At 36.5% G+C, this 12,944-nt stretch overlaps 1 protein-coding gene across 2 annotated transcripts in view; it reads right to left on the minus strand.

Annotated features, from left to right (window-relative positions):
- The window catches only part of CADM2 (cell adhesion molecule 2), a 339,304-nt gene extending 339,093 nt beyond the window's left edge, over positions 1-211 (minus strand). For both annotated transcript variants that reach the window (XM_019528734.1, XM_019528733.1), the window contains exon 1: positions 178-211. The gene's annotated coding sequence lies outside the window, so the exon portion shown is untranslated. The remainder of the gene's footprint in view (positions 1-177) is intronic.
- Positions 212-12,944: the final 12,733 nt, after the last annotated feature.

Here is a 12,944-nt window from a genome sequence, read left to right on the forward strand (position 1 = left end):
ACCAACAGTAAACACTTCATATTTATACAATTATGGAAACACAAAAATCTAATCAATCATGGCTTAAGTCTGATAAAAACTTTTGCCAGTTTTGGTATTAAGGAAAAAAAGAAGCAAAAATGTAAAAGATAATGCGTGCACTGCAAAGCCATGCACAAGAGTTGGAAACAAACTCACCTTTAGCTTTGTTCTTTGTAACAGCCACTGGAACCAAGGAAAAGTTTGCACAAGGAGAAGAGAACAAAGATAGATTAGACAGAAGTTCTGAGTTAGTAAGAATATAGAGAAATGTTAGCACTGCTGATTCAAAGCTAATGACAACTATTTGGAAGATTATTTGACCAATTTATTTCAGATGATCACAGTTTCTTCTGCCGCATGACTGTCAGGATAAATGACACGTGTTTTGAATTTAGTTAGAATGACAAAAATCCTTGGAAACCGTTGCAGGAAAGACAGTGAAATCATGTGCAAGTATGCACACACACACACAGACTCATGTGCACACATACATACAAATATACATCTTGAAAACTCGAAAAATACTCTAGTTTTACAGGACAATTTTTTCTGTGAGTACCCCATATATTGTGTGCAAAAACACCCTGTTTTGATCATGAAAAACAAAAAAGTTGAATTATCCTTCCGTTTCTGAAATGACCTTTGAAGGGAATTTTGTTTTGAAAGGTTTTATAGAACTACTCTCAAAAAAATCAAACTGTTCTTAAAATATGTATCCCATAACTGCTAACTAATGTTGTGTAACAGTATACTTTTTTAACCCTAAACACACAAGATTTAACTGTCATTTGTGCTTTCATCTTGCCCCCACTGACGTTACTGAAACCTTCGATTGACTTCCCAGGTAGTCAAGTCCATCATGCGCAAATATAAGCCATAGATCCCTTACATAGTTCCCTTAGGTCCCAGATCAGTGATTCTCAACCAGGATGCTGCAAGCCACTGGGGTGCCTTGAAATCCTTTCAAGGGTGCCATGGGGTGCCACACAATATTAGCACTGTTAGGCATGCAAACTTGATTCACAAGACAAACCCAGAGATTTCAAATAAGATTCCAGAATATTAAAAGCATTCTGACCCATAGTGTTCTTCTTCCAGTAGAATTACTCTCCTACATTTCTGTAGTCAAAAAAAGAGTGAAAAGTAGGCTGGCATTTCTGAGGGATGCCTCAAATCTAACGAGGAGTGCCTTGAGTCAGAAAAGGGTGACAACCACTGTCCTGGATGGATTGTGGCTCTGGGCACAGTGAAAATAATGAGGCTGGGTGCCCAATACTCCCTCACATAATTAGGAAACAAGACATCCATGGCTCAGTTCCTAACCAAGCATCAACCAGCTGAGCAATTGGATCCATGAGGCAGGAAGAATATGAAGTTTCTTGATAAGGGCTAATGAAGCACATTCAAACAGAATAAAAGAGAGGCATTGTGGAGAAATTTTCTCTAAGCACAATAGCTTCCCAAATCTCTGATGGTGCAGAGCAACTGAATGCTACTCTGCAATCAGAACGGTGCTTGCTTTGTTGCCTTTTAAGCCCACTGTCTTGGTCCTAACTGGGGTGGCAAGGAAAAGCAGTAGTTTTCCCCTCTTCTGAATGAGCTGCTTGGTCCTGAGAAATAAGATGTATTTTAGCAAGAATAACTCTCCATTACTGAAGGCCTTTGCGCTGTGGTCTTCTCACTAAATTTTCAAAATTGCTTAATAAAATTTACAGTTGAGGAAATATTGCCAGAGTTGTAAGCAAACTTAGTGGCACCTTCATATTTCTTTAATAAGTGACATTTTCTCTTACATGAATCCAGCTCATCCACATGTCCATTTATTATATTGTCCATGTTTTTGGTCTCAGGGATTATGTACACAAGAATACATTAATATTAGTACTTCAGAACCCAGTAAAAATGTAGTATTGAGTAAATGTTTGAGGACAGCCCCCAGAAAAGAAACAGGAAGTTCCTTACCTATATTAAATGGTAATGACATCATGTAAAAAAATTTTATCAAAACCAAATCAAACAAAACAGAAAGATAGATCTTATTTATTTTGAAGACATTGAATAGGGCATAAATCCTAAAAGATTATTACCTACAGTATACCAGTAAATAAAGGGCAGGTGTAAATGAGGCTGCATTATAATTGGAAGTAATCCAGGTTACCAGCCTTGTTAAACCAATTATAATTCTCTGCATATTCAATAGAAGTAGCTGAGATGACAGTAATGTTCTTATAAATGTCATGTTCAATACTTGTAATTTTTTTCCATTGACAGCATGGTCCAATTACAAGTCAATTGGTAAAGTTCAGACTGCACAACATCCAATTTAGCAGAAAATCTTCTTTAGAAATATATTTTTTCTAGTGCAGAGAACTAGCTGAAGCTATTTCCACTCATGCCCCACCCTCCTGATGCCAGACATTAATTTTTCTTTCATTATTGCCTACAAAATTATTGAAAACTATTCTCAGAAAAGAAACTCTTTTTCTTTTTTCCTCCTCTTGATATCTAAGTTTCTTTTCTTTATTACTTTCTGTAAATTTCCTACAGTAAGACCTGCTATAGAAAAAGGGAAGTATTTCTTCTTTAAAGAAGCTGCTTTTTCCCATATCACCTAAATTCCTTGACTATTTGTATGCTCCTCTTTTTGGTGTATCTCTACTAAGGGTGAGGCAGATAAGCAAAGAATAGTTAATTATTGAAATTAGTAACATCAGAATTAGATGTTGAAAGAAAAAGGTTGATATTTTGATTAAAATAGTAAATGAGGTGCAGAGAATGAAACTTTTTTTCTAGTGCAGGCAATTACAAAACTTGGTTGCAGTAAATCTAAGATTTCACACAAAATATCAACACTGCAATTTTGACTCTTTCACTTGTGTCCTTTGTGACTTTTTGCAGGCCGTTTTAACTCTGTATAAAATGAGGTTAGCAATACTCCCCTTCTTTTACCCTAGCTTTCTGATCCATTTAGACTTTTCAGTCTCTTGGGGAGATATCATCTTTTATTACACAAGTGCACTGTAACTAGCAAATAAGACCCTGATTAAAATTAGTACTTTTGTATTAAAATTAAAATGCAGGTAGGAAGAATATTTGAGTGGGAGATATTTCCCCATTCGGTCATTTACATGCTATATATTCTTTAAAAAGAGTTAAATTAGCAGCACGGAAATCTAGTTCCAGTTCGTAAATTCACTCCTCTTCTAACATCGAGTGGAAATGATTTTCTCTGCAGTAGAACCACTTCAAGCTAAATTTGACACAGTTGGTTCAAAATTAAACTATTTCCAATATGTTGTAAATTTAGTACAACATATTACTTGAATAGGGAGAAGAAAAAAGATGGAATTCAGAAGTTCAATTCAGAAGTTCTCTTTAGAGAATGATAACAAAACTCTAGGTAGTACTTGCCCAAGAAAATACACTTGTTCAAAAGAACATTACAAAACTTTATTAAGTGTACAACTATTTACATTTTAGATATTCTTGAAACTACTGGTGATCTGCCATTTTTTAACATTTTACTTTCACTGATTTCAAATAATCTTCTTTCAAACTCACTATGTATGTCATTCATTTTTTAAACTTTTGTTTTCACAAGAAAATGTTTAAGTAAATAGAAACTATTTCAGACATGAATCCTGAAAATATGGCTATGAGTAAAAGTGCTTTGTTTCATGGGATTCTGGATAGGGCCGTATTCATTTTCAGAATGTAATGTAACAAAGACTGGATCAATGACTGAGGTCTGGAAATATAAAGGTAGCTAAACAAAATTAAATGTCAAGTTTTCCTGATGTTCTGCAAGAAATAATAATCGACAATGAAAATGATTAATTTATTCATGCACTCTCCCTTCTCCTGGGTACCAGACTTCAGTAAGCATTGTGAAGAATTTGGAGGCTTGTAATAATTTATGAGTGTTCTGTATCGACCTGATATTTACTCTGTTCGACTAAATGAAGAAGCCTGTTGGGGAAACAAACACAAAGGCAAAACAGTGACTTGAGAAATAACATCCTTCAACTTGAGAGAGTTCTTACAGAACACTTGAATGATGCAAAGGCTTTTTACCTTGAGCTTGTGGCTTGACCCTTTGGGGAGCTCACCAAATTTGATCTTGGGCAGGAAGTGTACATCCATGAAAAAACATCATTGCTTGCATTTGAAGAACATTAAGAACAGAGGAAAAGAGAGGTTAGGGAGGTTACTGAGACCTGTATCCCAGAGATTAGAGCCCTACGGTGAGACAGGACTTTCTAGGAATAGAGGTACAGTAAATATGGATACAGGTCTTTTGTTGTCTTTTTAAATATGTCCTTTTTATCTTATATTGTGCCTCTGTCCAACAGTTAAACAATTTAACCATGGGAAATCACATGATTTTGCCATAAGATATGAAAGATCTGATATCTTCCAAGTCAGAATTTTGAAAGACCAAAAGAGGGATAAAAGTACAACTAGCCATAAACCATCAGTTATTTTTTACAAAACTATCCTAAATTAAAATGTCTTTTTTTTTAAAGAACAAAGCATTTCTCTCTGTTTTGGTTATAAGAATATTTATAAGAATAGTAATAGCAACAACAATAATGGCTTTAAAATATATTTCCTACAGGTGAAAAACTGGATTCAGAATTTGAAATGCTTGATCTATTCCTGCTTCCTGAATATCAATAATGTATTGTGTGTTTTATTTTTCTATGATATATCTTTCTGGCTTTTTGCGTTTTGTATGCCAACAATTTCTAAATTACATCCTTTGATAAATGATGGCTACAAGCTGCTCAATATTTTTTCCACCCTCAGCTGTCTCTATAGCGTTCATTTTTTGTGGACATTTTTAGAAAGATTTGATATAGCATTCATTTCTTCTTCTCTTCTAAGTGATTTATTATTCAATTTTGGATTTTGTGTTTTGAAAGAATATGTCCTTGTAATTATTTCAATAGCTCAAAAAGGGAGGGGGGGGGGAAAAAAAGAAAAAAAATGAAAAAAAACTATATACTTCCATATGTTGTCCAGCCTGCCTAACTTGTTACTGGAGAAAAGGAAGTAAAAATAAAGCTATGCATGTAAAGGTCCCTACAATCCAGTATCTTTGTTCTTCTTTCACTTCTGCTTGTTAAATATAATTCTAAATTGCTCTGTACACTGCAATTATAACAATAAAATAGCTGTTTTTGCTTTTAGGTGTAAAAATGACATGAAAATAATTGGCTAACAGTAGGACTTTCCCCTAATTCTACCAATGAGACCCAGTACAAAAGAGATAGGGACCTCAACTTGTTACATTCCTTCAAATATGAATCTACTGCTGATTTCAGTGAAAGCTACACACTTAAACTTTCTGTTGCATACAGACACATATTTACTTTGAAAAAATCCTTCCACCTGAATTTCATTAATACTCCAGTTTTATTAAATGCATCAGCTAAGGCTTACAGAGGTGGAGGTTGTAGCCATATTGGTCTAAGGACATAGGCAAACAATGTTCCTTGGGTGAATCTGATATTATCTGAATGTGATATTTTATTAGACCAAGTTAAATAGCTGGAAATTTTTTTCTTAGCAAGCTTTCAGGTTTAAAATACTTCAGCTTGAGTTAGATGAAAAAGGAAAGGCATTATTAAAAAAAAATGACTAATTTTATTGATTACAAAATGTCTCTATGTTTGTCTATAAATTTGCCTTTTCCCCCCAATGTACTTTTAAAAGAAGATATTTGAAAACTGGTATGATGACGCCCATTTCAGATGTTTCTTCTCTTGACTAAACAGACTCAATTGTTCCAACTACGCATCCTCATTCATCCAGCTCTCCTCTGGATATGTCCCAATTAATATATCTCTTGACACAGGACTGCAGCCTCGCCAGTACCAAGTGGAATAATTACCCTTTATGTCTTACACATAACACTCCTATTAATCTATCCCAAAATGAGATTTCCTTTGCAGCAGTACTGCATTGTTGACCTGTACTCAACGTACCATCATAAGCCCAGATCTTTTTGTCTAGATCTTTAGATCTAACAAAACTATAGGTTAGCCAGATATTCTCTATTTGGTTCATGCATTTGATTTCTCTTTCCTACTTGGACTTCATTAAATTTCATTTTTTTTATTTTGGGCCATTTCTCCAATGTATCAAGACCATTGTATCAAGTACTGACCTCTGCAGTACATACTCTGAAATAAGTCCAGACACAAAGAAAGTTCCTCAAAGAGTCCATATTGTACTTCACTTTACTCCTCTGACACTTAAAACAACATATTTAGAAAATATTCTGATTTTTGCTAAGATATGCTGTTACAGATACAGAACCTAATCCTGTAGAATCAGGCCCATAATTAAGTGACTCATGAGTTGTGAGTTTCTGAACATATGTCCAAAAATCTTATAAAACCCTCAAGAAACCTGAATGTATGGATATTAATGAATAAACACTTTAACAGGGTGGTCTATCCCTTTAAGAAGAGTCAGCTAGCCTGGCTAAGGAGCTGTAGCTTGGAGAAGGCTGCTAATGAGGGACTGGCTTACTAGGGGTAAAAAAACTCCAGAAAGCAGAGCCACCAAGAATATAAATGTGGGAGAAACAATGACAAGCTGAACTATGTAGAGAGCAAGACTACAGTATGAAGGCCAGTGCCACAAGGGACCCTTCCTACCATCTGGGACAGGACAACAAGGTTTTGTTTGTTTGCTTTGTTCATTTAAAGACTGTTTCCCAGCTGGGAAATGGTTCAGGAAGAGAAAGCCTGTCTGAAGAAGCTCACAGGTGGGAACGCGCTTACATATGGTGGAGAACATAGGCACAGTCAAACCATCAGCCAGTAGAGTGGACCCTGGCACAATGTTAAAAAGGATGGAGGGGCTGCATTGGTAGCAGCAACAAGCTTTATGAGAGCAGCAAGAGCTGCATTAAAAGATTCAGGAAGAACAGAAATGCTTTATACTGCTGCTGCTGCTGGAGCAGGTAAAACCCAACAGGCAAGGGGGTGGGAAACCCCAGACTTAGGCAGACACAGAGGAAATGCTTATAAAAGTGGAGCAGGATGACATACTCAAAACTTTTTCTGAGACTCTTAAGCAAGTGTCTAAAGCATAACAGTGGCTCTGGGATCAGTGGGCTATTTAACTTCCATCTTACATGAACTGTCTAAATGGGCCTTGAGAGCTGGTTTCTAAAACCAGCTTGAGAACATATTCCCCCATTGATTCAGAGATCTTCAGATCCCAAGCCCTCCTACACTAGGAACACCAGAGGGTTGGGAAGAAGGCCCTTGTGACAGAAAGGAGGATGGGTAGGAGGTCTGCAAAAGGGGTTGGGGTCCAATGCAAATTAGATGACCATGAGGAAAATCCCATGGACCCAGGCTCCTTTAGCAACCCACCAGACTGGGAGAGAGTGTCCTTCAGAAGGCAACCACATTTTATCCAAAGCCAGAGAGAAGGCACAGTATTTCCTGTTTATATGGACAGAGAAAATGGAAAGATAGTAAACCCATGCCTAGATGCTCTGGATCCCCATTCTGAATTATGTGGGTCATGACAGGTCTGACTACCAGGACCTGGGGAACCCAAATGTTGGTGCTCAAGTTGCACCAAAGCCAAGCACTAAAATGGGTGCATGACATATCCCATGTGGGCCACCTGAGAGTAGAAAAAATCCAGGAGAGGGTGATCACTCAGTTCTTTTGGCCAAGGATCTATGACTAAATTAAGAGGTACTTCCAGTCATGACCAGAGATACTAGTAGCCCCACATGCCAATTACTGGCCACCACTGCCATCCCTATCTCCAGTCTCCCTTTCGAACAGGTTGTGCTAAATACTGCAGGTTTCTTGGAGCCAAGGACCAGCGTGAGCTGCTTCATCCTGGTCCTAGTGGGCTATGCAATCTACTATCCTGAATCATTGGATATGTGTAATACCTCAGCTCAGACAATGGATCCTAAATCACTGAAGCTATTGCCATGTTGTGCTGTCATGACACATACTCATGGATCAAGGCACCATATTCACTTTGCAGCTGTTAGAAGATGTATGGGCCCTCCTGATCTACAACTGCACATATGGGCATGGACTTCTTTTCATGAGAAGGTAGGGAGAGGAGATAAGTGTGGAGAGTCCACTTTTGGAGGGGGAGGAGGGAAGGGAAGGTATGGAACAGGGTAGCCTGTTCTGTTAAGAGGAATCAGCCAGCCTGGCTAAGCAGCTGCAGCTATGAGAAGGCTACAAATAAGGGAGTTAAAAACCCCAGAAGGTAAAGAGTGAAACTGGAAGAAGCAGCAATGTACTGAACTGCTGAACTATGTACAACTATGGTGTGTGCAGGCCAAAGCGACAGGTGGACCCTCCAAGTGTCTAGAACAGGACAGCATGAGTTTGTTTGAAGAACTTGTTTAATGCTGGGTTGGCTAGGAAATAGCTGAGGGAGTGAAAGCCTGCTTGATCTATATACTAATATAGAGACCGAGAAATTGCTATACCTGAATAGCCTGTTAGTTTCTCTGCATCTGACAATAACTTTGATCTGATTCTTCATTTATATTTTTAAAGGAGAAAATAAATATTATTGCCCTGCAAATGTAACATGCTATAGGGTGAGGCAATACTTAATGTGGTAATTTTAAAAGGATATTGTATTCTTTAGAATTTAATTATTCAAGTAACTTCTTGAGAATGCATTTTATGAAGTAGAGGTTGGAAAGCAATGTACATAAGTAACTTGATTCCCCACATCATTTTCCCAAAGTAAAATTTTATGTCCAGCAATATATTGTATTAAATATATTGTATTAAAACATCTCTTTTCAAACAATATAATTGAAAAAAAAAATGATATAAAAGTATTAACAGTAAAACGAGAGGGAATTCCTACAGTATTCCTACAGAGTTTATAAGCTATGATAATTGTTAATAGCTTGCAAGCTTTTGACATGGAGCATAACAACTCAAATACTTTAAGTCTGACACAGTTTATCATATGTATTGACTCTTTCGGTTATGTGGTAATTTGATTATAGAAATGTACTGGGGACTATCCAGTTCCACATACCTGAAAAGCATGCTATAAATGTAGTAATTTTATCCTGAATTTTCATTTTAACTAGCATGATGGAGATCAGCATATCATCTTAAAACATAGACCTTGCTAAAGTACAGGATTCCAGATATAGATGATTCACATTAGCTGAGGAGATTTTGCAGGCTGAAATACTTTACACAGTATATTACCATGTGGTGAGACTTGAAGATGAGTATAATCAGACCCTAAAGGCTCCTCTTAAAGGCATTGAGATAACGTGATTTGCCTGTCTCAAAGCACCATTTTTATACAAGTTCTAATGCAACTGGACACACAGCTTCTACAGGCAATACAAGTCACGAGTAAGCAATTTATCACAAGGTAACAGCTGGGTTTCTGTAGAACACTGAGAAAGTTTTACTTGCATATAGATGATACACAAATAAATAAATGCCCTTGTTCTCTAATATTATATTTAGCCAAGGTAGCAACACAATTCTAGGAATGCACATTAAAGAAATAGTCTCAAGCACTAAGATGAAACATCTTACCATATTATAAACTAGATTAGCTATGCAGATTATAAAGATTCACTTCTGCCCTCAAATCATCTCTGAAGTTGATGATTTTTAAAATGAAAGAAAGCCCACTGTTTGAAGAGCTTTAATATCCTTTTAGCATACCTAGTGAGTTATCAATATTTTTCCATCATGTTAAAAATGCATACACAGAAGTCTGCACAGTCTCTGTATTAATTCTCAAAACCTGTAGAGAAAGGAACGGTTAGATTTAAATACATTCAGTAAACTACTTAACAACAAATTAGCTATCCTCAGATTCTACTTGTACTCACTGCACAATCCCTACTATGCCTGTTAATCATTGCCAAAATCATGGGAAATCTGAGAAGAGAAGGACATTATGTAGCTTTGGACAGATAATAAAGATATGCTTGCCTCTAAACATCCCTCTACTGATGAATGAATGAAGGTCACATGGATGCCTGGAGAAAGAGAACTGCATTTTGAGTAAGCCAAGATCAGGGTGCAATGGCTGTGCTCTTGTCTGTGATGTTTGCTTGTTTTTTATTTTTGTCGTACTTTAAACTTAATCCTGATACAGGTTTTGGTTGAAAAATTGAATGTATGATACCATCAGGAATAGACCATTTCTGAGTCTACAAAATCAATGTAAAATATACCCAGAATATGTCATTTTCATACAAGCCTGCTGAGATATTGTGTTTGTTTCATGACAAATGCTGTAATACATACAAATATTTTAGGGGAAGATCCTAAGCAGATGTAGATAGATCCATAACTGTTCCAGGCAATGGATCTGGAATTTGTTCCTTGAATTGGAGATATGATTTTTTAATATTTCTTTCCTTATTCCATGTCTTACAAATATTTGTGAGCAAAGTTAAGACCCAGCAACCAACAGGAGAGTAAGTGATAAAGAAAGATGACTATAGGGAATTGATTCAATCCATGAACTTATTTTCTCCCTTCATCACAGTTTAGCACTTTTAAATAAGTATAATTTAGGGCTTTTAGAGATGCGCCATTCAAACACAGTTTCAATTTAACCTCTTTTAAAAAACGGTTTTGTTTAGAGATTATTAACTTCCTTTACTTTTCAATGGTTATTTTAAATGGTCTTTTAAAAAAAATCTTTGATCTTATTATTTTATAGTGCAGTTGCAATCATTATATTTTATTGTGTCATGAAATATACCGATGCTTTTACTTCTTGTCTTGATTTGATACATGAAAACAACCAGTGACTGTTTTAAGGAGTGGTTATTCAATCTGATGGAAAATAATGGCTCTTTTGGAGCCAGTGTAGCCTAATGTGTAAAATGAAGCCATTATTATAATTGAATACGTATTCATATAAGGCTATTGACAATAGATGTCTGCATTAATGTAATGGATATTACGTAGGTAAAATATATTTTCAAGGACTTCTTGTGCTCTCTCTAAAGATTGAACATTATAAGAAAACTATAGTAACTATATTAAAAGTATTTTGGACAATTACTGTACTTGTTCGTTTTCTAAAAAATTCTAATTTATTGTAGCATCTTTCAAATAAGTGCAGATAGTTCTATACACTAGAATAGGGCTATCCAGTCTCTTAAGCAGTCAGGGACCGCATGCCAGGCTATGCTAGAAGGTGATGCACAGCTTGTGGGCTGCACAAGTCAGGGGCACCTTGAGGCACATGCTGCATTCACCCCTCTGCTGCACAATGCACATGGGCACCCTTTCTGTTAGCCTCAGCTCCCCAGCTAGGACTGCATCACACTGTGTGGCACCACAGGATCCCCCAGCACTGCCATACCACTGTGCCAGCTAGGGCAGGGGCATGATATGCAAACTAGAGGTGCAAAGGAGTGACCCTTACTGCTGCAGCCAGAATGATGGGGAGAGCAGCAACTGCGTAGGGGCCCAGGAGCCACAAATTGATCCCAGGTCATCAGTTGGACAGCCCTACGCTAGAAACAAAGTATAAAAATACTACTAGATATTTATTGATCGTGGCACATATTCTTATCTTTCCCGGTAGTTCATTATACTTAATGTTCATCAGTTGCTTTGCTCTCATATTAATTTTATGCCTATTTTTTCAAAATCTTTTGATTCCTGAGAATCCCAAAAGAGTGGCCACAGACTTTAAGAAAATGTTTCAATTTCCTTTGTGTTGGTCTCCAAAGTTCCAGTATTAGACTACTGGCCATCCCATGAACAGTTGCAGTGATGGTAAGTTATCTTAGGCCTACTTTATTAATTTTTCAATACAAGATCATATAGGCTTTCTGTACTTCAAAAAAACACACTGCAACCTTGTGTCCAGTTTGTGCCTACAAATATTTTAAGATTATATTCATCTTTATTTGGAAAGTTTGCACAAGACTTAGGTATCTAACTGAAGTCTTCCAATGTTTTATATTGGATTTAAGTGATCCAGAAGATTTGAAGGGACTCACTGAATAGAGTTGAATTTTGCCCTTTTTGGTATCTATTTGCATCAATGCTTGTTTTTTTTAATTATCATGATATGTATTGTTTGTATTTTTTCATTATAGTTCCTGTGTCCATTTCTAACCTTTGTAGTTTAGTGTGTATTTTCTTTCACCATCATAAGGCAATTTTTCCATACAGAGGAGGATGCTGATTTACACTCAGAAATGTGTTCATGCTAAATAAACATTAAAAAATTCTAAAAAGCTGCAATTACCTTGAATATTATGTCAATACATATTTAGCATATCTGCACATTCTTTGAGTCTAATTTTCCAGTACTCACTGAGTTATGTCCTTACCATTATATTGCAACTACTATGTGTGGAAGCTTAATACAATTTACACCAGTAAAGTGGTTCTCTGTGGGCGCATTTACATTTAAGTGCGGCTTAATTTAATGGGGTGTAGGTTGTAGCCGTGTTGGTCTAAGGACATAACCAGACAAGGTTATTTAGGAAAATCTGGTATCTTTTATTAGACCAACTCAAACAGTTGGAAAAATTCTTCTTTGCAAGCTTTCGGTTATCTGTAGGAAGAGTACACACCAAAAGTAGATGTTTTCTTAACCTGACAAAGGATATTTATACCTGAAAGCTTGTCAAGAAGAATTTTTCCAACTATTTAAGTTGGACTAATAAAAGATATCAGATTTACTTCTGTCTGGCTAAATGTAATGCACATGAAGTGATTTTTGGTAAGTGTCTACATGTGCAGAGACTTGGCACTCCCATTAGAGCCAAGACCCTGCAGCCCTGCCATGTGCCCCTAGTGGCTGGGCAGACCCAGCACTAAAATTAGTGCTGCATCATATCCACATGTGCATTAGTGTGCTTTAACTAATCACACCTAAATTTGATATCTGCA

This window comes from Crocodylus porosus, unplaced genomic scaffold (assembly GCF_001723895.1).
Source record: "Crocodylus porosus isolate Cpor-Errol unplaced genomic scaffold, CroPor_comp1, whole genome shotgun sequence".
Lineage (NCBI taxonomy): Eukaryota > Metazoa > Chordata > Crocodylia > Crocodylidae > Crocodylus > Crocodylus porosus.